The following is an 11,104-nucleotide window of genomic DNA, read 5'->3' as shown; positions in this document are numbered from 1 at the left end:
CTTGCCATTCACGTTTCAATGATTATTTCCAGATACCAAACTATATACTCTAAAGAATATTCTAACATGGTATAATTGAATTTATGAACTCATCCCTTAAAATGACCTGGAGGCTGTTTATGGTACTCTTCCTATTTCATCGTTGTAGCTCTGAACCAGTAGCTTCTCATAATGCCGAGTGCAGGTATCCATGAGTCTCTTCCACACACTGGCTACTATATGATATATGTTGCACATTAATTGGCATCAGTCATATTAATTCCATTGATATACACTGTATTTGTTCACAAGTAGAACCACCTACTATTCTACACCTTATATGCAATGTAGGTTGGGTGCAAAACCAAGTATAAGCATCAATTTCTCACTTTGCCCATGATTTAGTTTGTTTTCCCATAATTCCAACATTAACTGGATGCAGTAGGAAGTGTTGGAAGTATATGAAGTGCAAACTGTCCACAGTTCCCCTCTAGTGTTTCCTCCAGAGCCTGTGAGTCACTGACAGCAGTTCCTCGACAGCAAAAATTTTTCCTTAGTCACATGTCCTGGCGTGCCGTAAAATTCTCACTGGTGTTTGGATGTCTTATTGTGACCCAGACTGACATCATGTACTGCAAGCAAAATGAACCAATACAATATGTACAGTCTTGGTACTTTACTGAAACACAACAAGGCTGAACATTTGAACGAGCCACAATTTACTATGGGAATATCTATTTAATATGCTGCTTGATCTGCCAAGTTTATAGCCTAGCAAATGTGAATACAAATGTCGATGCAAATGAGGATTCATTATTCCTACAATGTCTTTGTGTTTCAGCTTAATGCAGCTAGGTCCCTGTGATAGGCTTCAGGAGCATAGCGTTCAAGACAGTAAGAAATCAGGAAAGGAGAAAACAGAAAATGAGATAAGAATGGAGATGAAGAAGAAGACTACTAAAATTCAACATTGTGGCATTTGCACAGTGTAGAAATGTATCAACTTCAGCCTAGACACTGTGACAGTAACATTTGCACATTTGCTTACCCAGATTACCAGCGCTGAAAATGAAGGAGTTAAGCAGTCAAGACATTATAATTAGAGCCAGAACAGTCTTTTTTTTCCCAATCATTATACCACATTGTGCCCATCATCCAGAAAGTGTCCTATTTCTCTCCACGTTTCAAAATTCTTTCATAATTACAGACCTCATCGACTAGAAGACACCATTCATTCAGATCTCCACCAAGATTGCATATAAATGAAAAAAAAAAAAAATCGCCTTCTAATTTTCATTCTTCAGTATAAGTCTCTCTGCGGAAATATTCTCAGGGAAATAAAATTGCGTATAATGCATAGCAAAGTAGAAGGAAAAATAATAAGCACGGTAAAATACATATGTTTATTATAAAAGGTAAAAAAATAAAACACAAGGATTACAAAGAATGCATAGCTAAAAAATCAAACGCTCCTTGCATATAAAACATGATTAAAACATACATCTTTATCATGCAGCCTTCTCGTACTCCGCTGATTTAAATACCTGCTCAAGAAAAAAATAATGTACTCTTGGTTCAATATCTAAAGGATTTTTGAAGTTAAGCATATGCGATAATTCCAAAGTCGATGCTGTAGGCTTGTTTTGTCATCCATAAATAAAGCACATTTGCATCCGTTCAGTCAAATTAACTCCATTAAATTCTGTGGTTATAATTAGCTCCTTTCCCAGTCTCGTACGTTAGGATGCTCGGGTGCTTGCCGTTTTGATTAAATCCACCATTGTCTTCCAATAGCTGGTACTAATTCTTCCAGGGAAATATTCATTTGAGGTGTTATTTTATTCTGCACTGCTGTTAGTTGTTTAATTTACGCCAAGTCCCTGCAGTGCTTTCCTTTAAGCCATCCTCTTTGTCTTGCCTTTGAAATTTACCAAATCGTACAAGAAATCAATACTTAATTGATTATTCACTTTTCTGCAGCTTCAAACAGCAAGCACACGTAGGATTCGAAAGTAAGGCACCCTGCTTCCATCGCAGAAGGTTTCTTGGTGGCAAGGATAGACCAGTCTCCAACAGCAGACACTTCATGAGCTGTGCAGTGGTGTATGGTGCCAGCCTCCGATAAAGAAAACGAAGATACTCTAATGAAACAGGAAATGTTCCCTTGTGAGACAGATCCATCTTAATGCTTTAAACAAAAAAAAAGGAAAAGCTAAGGCAGAAGAAATAGCTTACATACATACTGTCCTCTTTGCAATTCGGCTATTGTTTCTTCGTTTTCTCAGTCCCGACCTGTGACAAGTTGGAAATGGAGAATCTGGAATGCCACCAAATTTCCTGAACCCCACAATGGAAATTGGGGGGGGATCGGTACCTTACCTTTTCTCTGCAGTAAGGATGGCAAGCACGTATCATTGCGAAATGTAGGACAATTTTTCCAGCAAGAGAGAGAAAGCAGAGCGAGAGACAGATGGCGGATCTGGCCACAAGCCAAAGTCAGTAAAATGAATTACATTGCTGAATAACTGTACATCATTGATTTTACCACTTGTTGCTGTATGGCTTTAAAAAAAAAAATGAAAAAAGGCCTTGATGTTGGCAGGAATCCCCTTATGCGTCATGCCCCAGACACTTTCAGCTACATAAGTCACCATGCTGATAGCACTATAGCAGTGCCGCGTCTTGTGAGGGTGTCTATGAAGATATGAAGATGAAAACAATCACAGCAATCCAGCCATTTTGTGTAATGAGGAATTGAGAACTGGCATTCAGACACGTTGCTATGTGCCGCATATTAATGCATGCTGAGTAGACGTCCTCCCCCTTTGCTATGAGTGGCACTAAGACCTCTCTCGATCAGCCAGAGAGTGAGAAAAGATTTGCAAGGCAGCATGTCACCGCTACCATATTTAATATGGCATGTACAATACCATAGAACAACTGGTTGCTGTCTCGGTAGACAAAAGCAGATCCCCGGGTTACATTGTTTGGCTGTTTTAAAAACATACACACACAAAAAGAGAAAAACAGCCAAAACAGACTGTTCAATAAATGCTTCATACCGAGGATGAAGGGAGATATTATGGCATGCCCAGGGGGGCTTTGGAAATCAAATACGATGTTTGAGTAGCACAATTTGAGGTACATTATAAAAAAGCAATTTGAATTGCCAATGAGGCGACACACATCTGCATGCTAATTAGACCTGTGTCAAACTAAGTCTGCAGGCTTCTCTTGATGGTTAGAACACTCATCCAGCTCCGCGGAGAAATTTTCTCCTTCCTGCATAAAATATCAGCTTTGTTCTGCTGATCATTTGCAGCAAACAAACATGAAATGTAAGATCAAAAGGCGATTCTGAAATTAAAATTATTGATTGCTGGAGCCTAGATTTCAGAATCTAATTAGAAGAGGCACAAACAAAAGCTGATATTATTACAGATTGTGCCTGAGCAAGCAGCCAGATAGAACAAGGTCTGTAATTTATCTTTGTTTATGCAGCCAAGGATATTAAAAATGTAATTAAAATGGTAAAATGAGATGATCAGAAATAGCCACCTAGTGGCAAGTATATTATTTTAAATGAATGAGCTGTGTAAATAAAACAGTGCCTTTTCCAATTACAGTTTTAACATCTCATCAAAACATGCAGGACAATTATTATTATTTTTTTTAATAAATATGCAATCTTTTACATCAAGACATATGCGTAATTCACCAAGCAAGCAGAATGAATTAATGCTTTAGTGTCCTAGAAGATGATGGAACTTAAAATACAAGACTTTAAGTGAATAATTATGTACAGGATTTTGCATTACTTGTTATCATGCCTATTACAGTGTGATTTGTTATTGACACGAAAGAAGTAAAACCTTAAGACTTTATTTCCTTTATATATCTTTTTCTCGATAAGGTGAAAGTTTATGGATCCCCAATATCATTTTGTACTATTTGTACTATTATAAAAGTTTGATATAGTGAAGAACAGAGGTCTCTCGAGAATAAGCAGCTGTAATATTTAGTCACAGAAAGGGTTCTGTACAAACCCGAATAACGGCACTTTAAAATTTTATGGCATGGTATGAACATGAACAGGCTTAGACTGGCCCAAAGGGGAATAGGAGAATCCTCCGGTAGGCCCATGTGAAGGAGTACTGCTGAGCAGCGCTATTACATAGCTAGATAGGTTGAATAAAGACCTAGGTCCATCAAGTTCAAGCTTTCTCCACCAATTGTACAGTTTGTAACTAATTTAACTATAACCCGCAATGTTACACTTGATTCATAATTTGCAGAAAAAGTTATGATCTAATCATTCATGAAACAAGGTATCCAAATTAATATTACATAGAAGTAAGAGTAAATGTGTGTATTAGCGTCAGATTATTTTTTCATGTAGCAGAACAGTGGGCACCAAGAGTCGATTTCATTGGTGGGCCTTTGCCACGTGTCTTACACTGAATATGAAGCTTAATCACAGTGCCTAATATTAGTGGATCAAGTTCTGTGAAAATTTGGCAAATAACATGAGAAAAATCAATGGGACTTGATTCATGTTTTTAAATTACATTCACGTTAAGGGAAGAAAATTACCGTATATACTCGAGTATAAGCCGAGATTTTCAACCCATTTTTGGGGGCTGAAAGTCCCCCTCTCGGCTTATACTCAAGTCATACCATGGGGTCGGCAGGGGAGGGGAAGCAGGGGCTGTCTAATAATACTCACTTACTCCTGGCGCGGTCACTGCATGTCCCTGCTTCTTCCAGCGCTGCAGCTTCTTCTTGTAGTGAGCGGTCACATCGTACCGCTCATTACAGTAATGAATATGCGGCTCCACCTCTATGGGAGGTGGAGCCGCATATTCATTACTGTAATGAGCGGTAACGTTGACCGCTCAGTACAGGAAGAAGATGCAGCTCTGGGAGAAGCAGGGACTGCACAGCGCCAGGAGCAGATGAGTATACGGGGAGGGGGAGCGCTGCGCGATATTCACCTCTCCTCGTTCCGGTGCGGCTCCATCTTCAGCGTCCTCTGGCTGTGATGCTCAGGTCCGAGGCCATGGTGATGTGGTCAGTGCGCGCCGTCTGCTTGAACGTCAATGCTGAAGACAGAGCCGCACCGGAACGAGGAGCAGGTAAATATTGAAAGTGCCAGGGGCCTGAGCGAGGAGAGGTGAGTATGTGATTTTTATTTTTTTATCGCAGCCATAACATATGGGGCAAGTGACTGTATGGAGCATCTTATAAGGCCATAATGTTTGTGCTGCACTATAAGGGGCAAGTGACTGTATGGAACATCTTATGGGGCCATAACATTTGGGGCCATAACATTTGTGCAGCACTATATAGGGCAAATATCTATATGGAGCATCTTATATCTTATGGGGCCCTTATTACCCTTTATGCAGGATTATATGGGGCATATTTTAATATGGAGTTGATGGGGCCCATCAAACTTTATGGAGCATTATATGGGGCTCCTGATTCAATATGGATCTTCAAAAACACTTAACCTACTGATGTCTCAATTAATTTTACTTTTATTGGTACCTATTTTTACTTTTGAAATTTACCGGTAGCTGCTGCATTTTCCACCCTAGGCTTATACTCGAGTCATTAAGTTTTCCCAGTTTTTTGTGGCAAAATTAAGGGGGTCGGCTTATACTCGGGTCGGCTTATACTTGAGTATATACGGTAAATATTAGACGAGATAAAGATAAACATTCATGTTCCTCTGGAAGGAAACATCGAAACGCATAGAGATTAAACATCAATACAGATTCTAAATCCTTTTGACTTTTGGTTTTTCTGATGAAGTCAGTTTCACTTCGAAACGCATAGAGATTAAAGTATCATACTGATTTTAAATCCTTTTTCGGACATTCTCATTCACTGAGATGCCATCAGTGCAGCATATGCGCCTCTGCCATTTGAAAAAACAAACATTAACTGTCAGTGTGTAAAGTCATTTTCTAAGGTTGTGATGTGCCTCTTTTTAAAGGGAACCCGTCAGCTTATTTATGCTGCCTGAATCATGGGCAGCATGAATCTGACACTGGCTGAAGTGTTTCAGAGGTAAACATACTTTAAAAGTTGGGGAGGTATCAGGAACCAGTTTGAGACATGTCATGGGCAACTTAGACTCTCCCCACTTCCCATAAGTTACAGGCTTCTCACTAGGTGTGTGGCTAGGGAGAGATCTGTCAGTCAAGCTAAACCAGGTAGGGAGTAGTTGACTGGAACTTTTGTCAACTTGTCATCTGAGACACATGACCCTTGGCTGGCCTTTCAATGCATATTTTTTCTGAAATGCTACAGAGTTTCTGAGTAAAACATACTCATCTGAAAAAACACAGTCAGTGACTGATTCACGCTACCAATGGTTTTAACAGCTTGAATCAGTTTCATTAAGACTTTTTACATGTCTTTAATAGTATATGTGCATTATAAATAATATTTATTCTTAATTGTCTACAAACTTCTTAAAACGTTTTTGATTTTATTGCATTATCATGCAGACATTTATAGGTAAATTAATGCCCTAAAGAGCAACTTTTTTTTCTAAACTAGTTTTGCCATGTCACTCACCGTAAGGTATCGTGGGCCAAGCAAAAAAAAAAAATAGGAATGTTACATTTTTTTTTGTGAAGAAATAAGATGCCCCAGAATCCGAGACCCTAGAAATTAACTTTTGTTACAACTTTGATTAAACACATAATCCAAGAAATGGACTTGGTCTCTAGAATCTGTAATTGATGAACAAAAGATAATGTATTAAGGGTTCAAATAGGACTTCTCTTGGTGTGCTTTATGATAGTTCAGGTAGCAGAATAAAAGTTAAGATCCAGTTTCCTGATGTGTTCTAGGCTTTGAGGTGGTATTAGTGTGATACCTACAAGGAAGATGGATATTGGTCTACATGAAAGAGGAAACATTGAGTTTTAATAACAGCCCATATTGGAAAATGCCACGGTATGTGGCCAGTGCGGTATTACGGATAGTTAGATGTAGTCTGATGTTACATGTTAGATAGTTAGATGTGATATGGGTAGTTAGATGTGGATATTTAGATATGGATGCAATTTTCATGATAAAATATAAAACAGCTATAGGTTATGGACTGTTTGAACAGATATTAAACATGGCCTCTCACTGCAATAAAATAGTCTTTTTCCTTTATAAAAAATACACTTGGTCTTAAAATACTTCATTTTTACTCATTTTAATTATAATTTACATATTTTCAATACAATTGTAACACAAGTGGTGAACTTAGACAAAAAAGTTAATTTGAAATAATGTAGTTCTTTAAAGATACACTACATACAGTAGGTGTATGTAACATAAGAAAGAAAATAGTTAGCAGTATATCTAAAGTACTATTGTACATTTATTACATATAAAGACAAAAAAAGCAGAAAAGATGAATTTATCGCATTGTACTAAATTAGTCTTAAGCATTTTAATTAAAGTGACAAATAGTCATAGTTAGCAAAAAAATAAATCAGTTTTAGCTTTACATTCTCATCCGCTAATTAGGAAATGAAAATAATTTCAAAATGAATTATTTGTATTAATAAGTAGGAGCATTTCAGGATGATCTGTGTTGTAATGTTTTATGTGATGTATTTAAATGTATGTTTCCTGCATAAATAAAAGGTGCGGATTATTTTAATATTCATTTGGTATTTTGTCTTTGTGAGGTCTCATGCAGTACAAGATGCACTTAAAATGGCTAATTAATTATTAACATGTGGTTAGAGTTCTTCTTTACTACAAACACTGAATCTATTTTACTAAATCATTATCTGGTGACAGATGCAAGAGATTTCAAGGCGCCAACAGTGCATATTGCCTTCTGCCCATCAATCTGATGGATTACTAATTTCTAGTAAATCAGGCTTGGAGACTAAAAGTTGTAAGAAGATACATGCTTTATAGTGACAGCAGAAACCTCTGCTATCTCAAGCATAAAATCAGTAGCATGCTGGCTTATTTTACCTAGTCACTCAGCTGTTTCTACAATACATGAAATCTGCCATTCACAATTAAGCATTTTCTGGCCAATTAAAGTATATTTTGCTCATTCAAGTAGAAGATTTTATAAAGAAGATTGGCCTTCTGAATACTGATTATGGGTTGTTTCAAAAATTAAATCTCAAGGGCGAATATTATTATAGTCACAAGCTCGCGTACTTGACATTTTCTTTTACAAATTTTGCCAAAGTAGGACCCCCTGCTACTTAGGATGGTCTTCCTTTATTAAATTTATTCCATTTATATTTGAAAAGCCTGGAAACATATTTGATATTTTAAGCTCTTTGTTGGCAAAAGTACAAATCGGTTATCTTAACGTGTTGATTAGAAATTCAAAGGTGCATGGTAAGTCGTCATAATAACTATAATATAGGATAAGTGAAAACTTTACTATAAGGATATTACAAGAACCTTAAAATACCCGAGAAAACACTAATTGATGTAAGTTGGAGGTGTATGTCAAACTCTGTGGCAAATGCATGTTTGCGAATGTTGTGTCAAGGGGCAAAGTTAAATAATAATAGATCTTACTTCTTCTACATGCCATAACCAATGTGCTTCAAGATATAAGATGCCCAAGTGAAGTAGTCATGGGGGAGCTTCTCTTCCAACTTGCTTTGGCATCCTAGAGACATCTTTTGTCCCAGTCCTAGTGCTGCTATGTGTGAGATGCATCACATTTACTTTATGGCTGCAGGCAATTTCTTCTTCTACTAAGTCCAGGAACCCCTCTTCTGGAACCAAGGCTGCAATTAATCCAGGAGACAAGAGGTTCATAAAAACAACCAAATTATTACTTGGTGAAAAGCAGTTTTTACAGTATTTACAGACCCAATGGGTTGTCATCTTTCCCACATGGATACAACTTCAGCCCTGGCTCTCTGTATAGGTAGAATGTACCTCTCACTGGCTTTTGCAGTCCTAGGGAGTCTTCATCACCACTTGCTATACCTTCCACCCCATGTAGTCTGAGTCCATCTTTCCCTGTAGTTTCACAGGCTGAGTTCGCCCCAGGCCCAGACATCCACCTCGAGATTGCCACAGGTCATTAGACGGAATCACACGAAAGGGTATTTTTGGCAATCCACTGCCCCAAGTTTTAGGCCCATGCTATCCCTAGAAGCCTCTTGACGTAGGTCTACTACTTCATACACTGCTATCCACACTCAAACTGGCCCTGTCACTTCCTAGACTTGCCACTAACTCTCAGTTTCCCCTCCCAAACTGGGCAGGCCATTACAGTTAAATCTGTCTAATCTAACTGCTCCAGGGGGTATCATCTTTTAATAACATGCATAAACATCAAATGCATTTAACCCTTGGAGTGTCAGGGAGCAAACCACCAGCCACCACCACTGCAACAAATGGAAAAATAAATTCTCAAAATGCATTCTCATGTTGCAGCTTACTTTTCAAATTTCTTTTAGATGGGTTCAGAAACCTTAATACACCTGGGACATTCAAGAAAACCCTCATCATAAGATGCAGGTGTATGTCAAAGTCTGTGCATGTTTGTGAATGTAATTTCAAAGGGCAAATTTAAAAAAATAAGAGACCTCACTTCTTCTAAATGCCATAGCCATTGTGCTTCTAGGGAAGAATAAATTCTCAGAATGGGTGCTCATGATGCAGCTTACTGTTTATATTTTTTTTATATGCGCTCAAGAATTTCAGGGTGTATGTTTTTGTCAGCATTTTTCTAACTTTTTTTTTTAACACTGCAACAAAAAGATACACCACTTAGGCAACATGTAAAATCAAACAAAATTTTAATCCTACTTATTATTTTTCTATTTGTAAAGTACTTTTAACCCCTTCATGACCAAGCCTATTTTGACCTTAATGACCTGGCCATTTTTTGCAATTCTGACCAGTACCCATTTATGAGGTAATAACTCAGGAATGCTTCAACGGATCCTAGCGATTCTGAGACTGGTTTATCGTGACATATTGGGCTTCATGTTAGTAGCAAATTTAGTTTGATAATTTTTGTGTTTATATGTGAAAAAATCAGAAATTTGGGGTAAATTTTGAAAATTTCACAATTTTCAAAATTTGAATTTTCATTCTGCTAAACCAGAGAGTTATGTGACACAATATAGTTAACCCCTTAAGCCCCGAGGGTGGTTTGCACGTTAATGACCAGGCCAATTTTTACAATTCTGACCACTGTCTCTTTATGAGGTTATAACTCTGGAACGCTTCAACGGATCTTGGCGATTCTGACATTGTTTTCTCGTGAGATATTCTACTTCATGTTATTGGTAAAATTTATTCGATATAACTTGCGTTTATTTGTGAAAAAAATGGAAATTTGGCGAAAATTTTGAAAATTTCACAATTTTCCAACTTTGAATTTTTATGCCCTTAAATCACAGAGATATGTCACGCAAAATACTTAATAAATAACATTTCCACATGTCTACTTTACATCAGCACAATTTTGGAACATACCCCATATGTGGGTGTAAACCATTGTTTGGGTGCATGGCAGAGCTCGGAAGGGAAGGAGCGCCATTTGACTTTTCAATGCAAAATTGACTGGAATTTATATGGGACGCCATGTTGCGTTTGGAGAGCCCCTGATGTGCCTAAACAATGAAACCCCCACAAGTGAGACCATTTTGGAAAGTGGTCCCCCTAAGGAACTTATCTAGATGTGTGGTGAGCACTTTAACCCACCAAGTGCTTCACAGAAGTTTATAATGCAGAGCCGTAAAAATAAAAAATCATATTTTTTCACAAAAATGATCTTTTCGCCCCCAATTTTTTATTTTCCCAAGGGTAAGAGAAGAAATTGGACCCCAAAAATTGTTGTGCAATTTGTCCTGAGTACGCTGATACCCCATATGTGGGTGTAAACCATTGTTTGGGTCCATGGCAGAGCTCGGAAGGGAAGGAGCGCCATTTGACTTTTCAATGCAAAATTGACTGGAATTTATATGGGACGCCATGTTGCGTTTGGAGAGCCCCTGATGTGCCTAAACAATGAAACCCCCCACAAGTGAGACCATTTTGGAAAGTGGACCCCCTAAGGAACTTATCTAGATGGGTTTTGAGAGCTTTGAACCCCAAAGTGTTTCACTAC

General features: G+C 37.9%; 1 long non-coding RNA gene across 1 annotated transcript; it reads right to left on the bottom strand.

Annotated features, from left to right (window-relative positions):
• Positions 1-1,363: 1,363 nt before the first annotated feature.
• On the bottom strand, positions 1,364-3,804 carry LOC143781333 (uncharacterized). The gene is made up of 2 exons (XR_013216660.1): positions 2,359-3,804; positions 1,364-2,271 (listed from the first exon to the last, which is right to left on the bottom strand). It is a non-coding gene; the product is annotated as an uncharacterized LOC143781333 (long non-coding RNA).
• Between the last annotated feature and the right edge of the window lie 7,300 nt (positions 3,805-11,104).

This window comes from Ranitomeya variabilis, chromosome 6 (genome assembly GCF_051348905.1).
Source record: "Ranitomeya variabilis isolate aRanVar5 chromosome 6, aRanVar5.hap1, whole genome shotgun sequence".
Taxonomy (NCBI): Eukaryota; Metazoa; Chordata; class Amphibia; order Anura; family Dendrobatidae; genus Ranitomeya; species Ranitomeya variabilis.
Note: the sequence above shows the minus strand (reverse complement) of the source record. Positions and strands in the feature narration are given on the sequence as shown.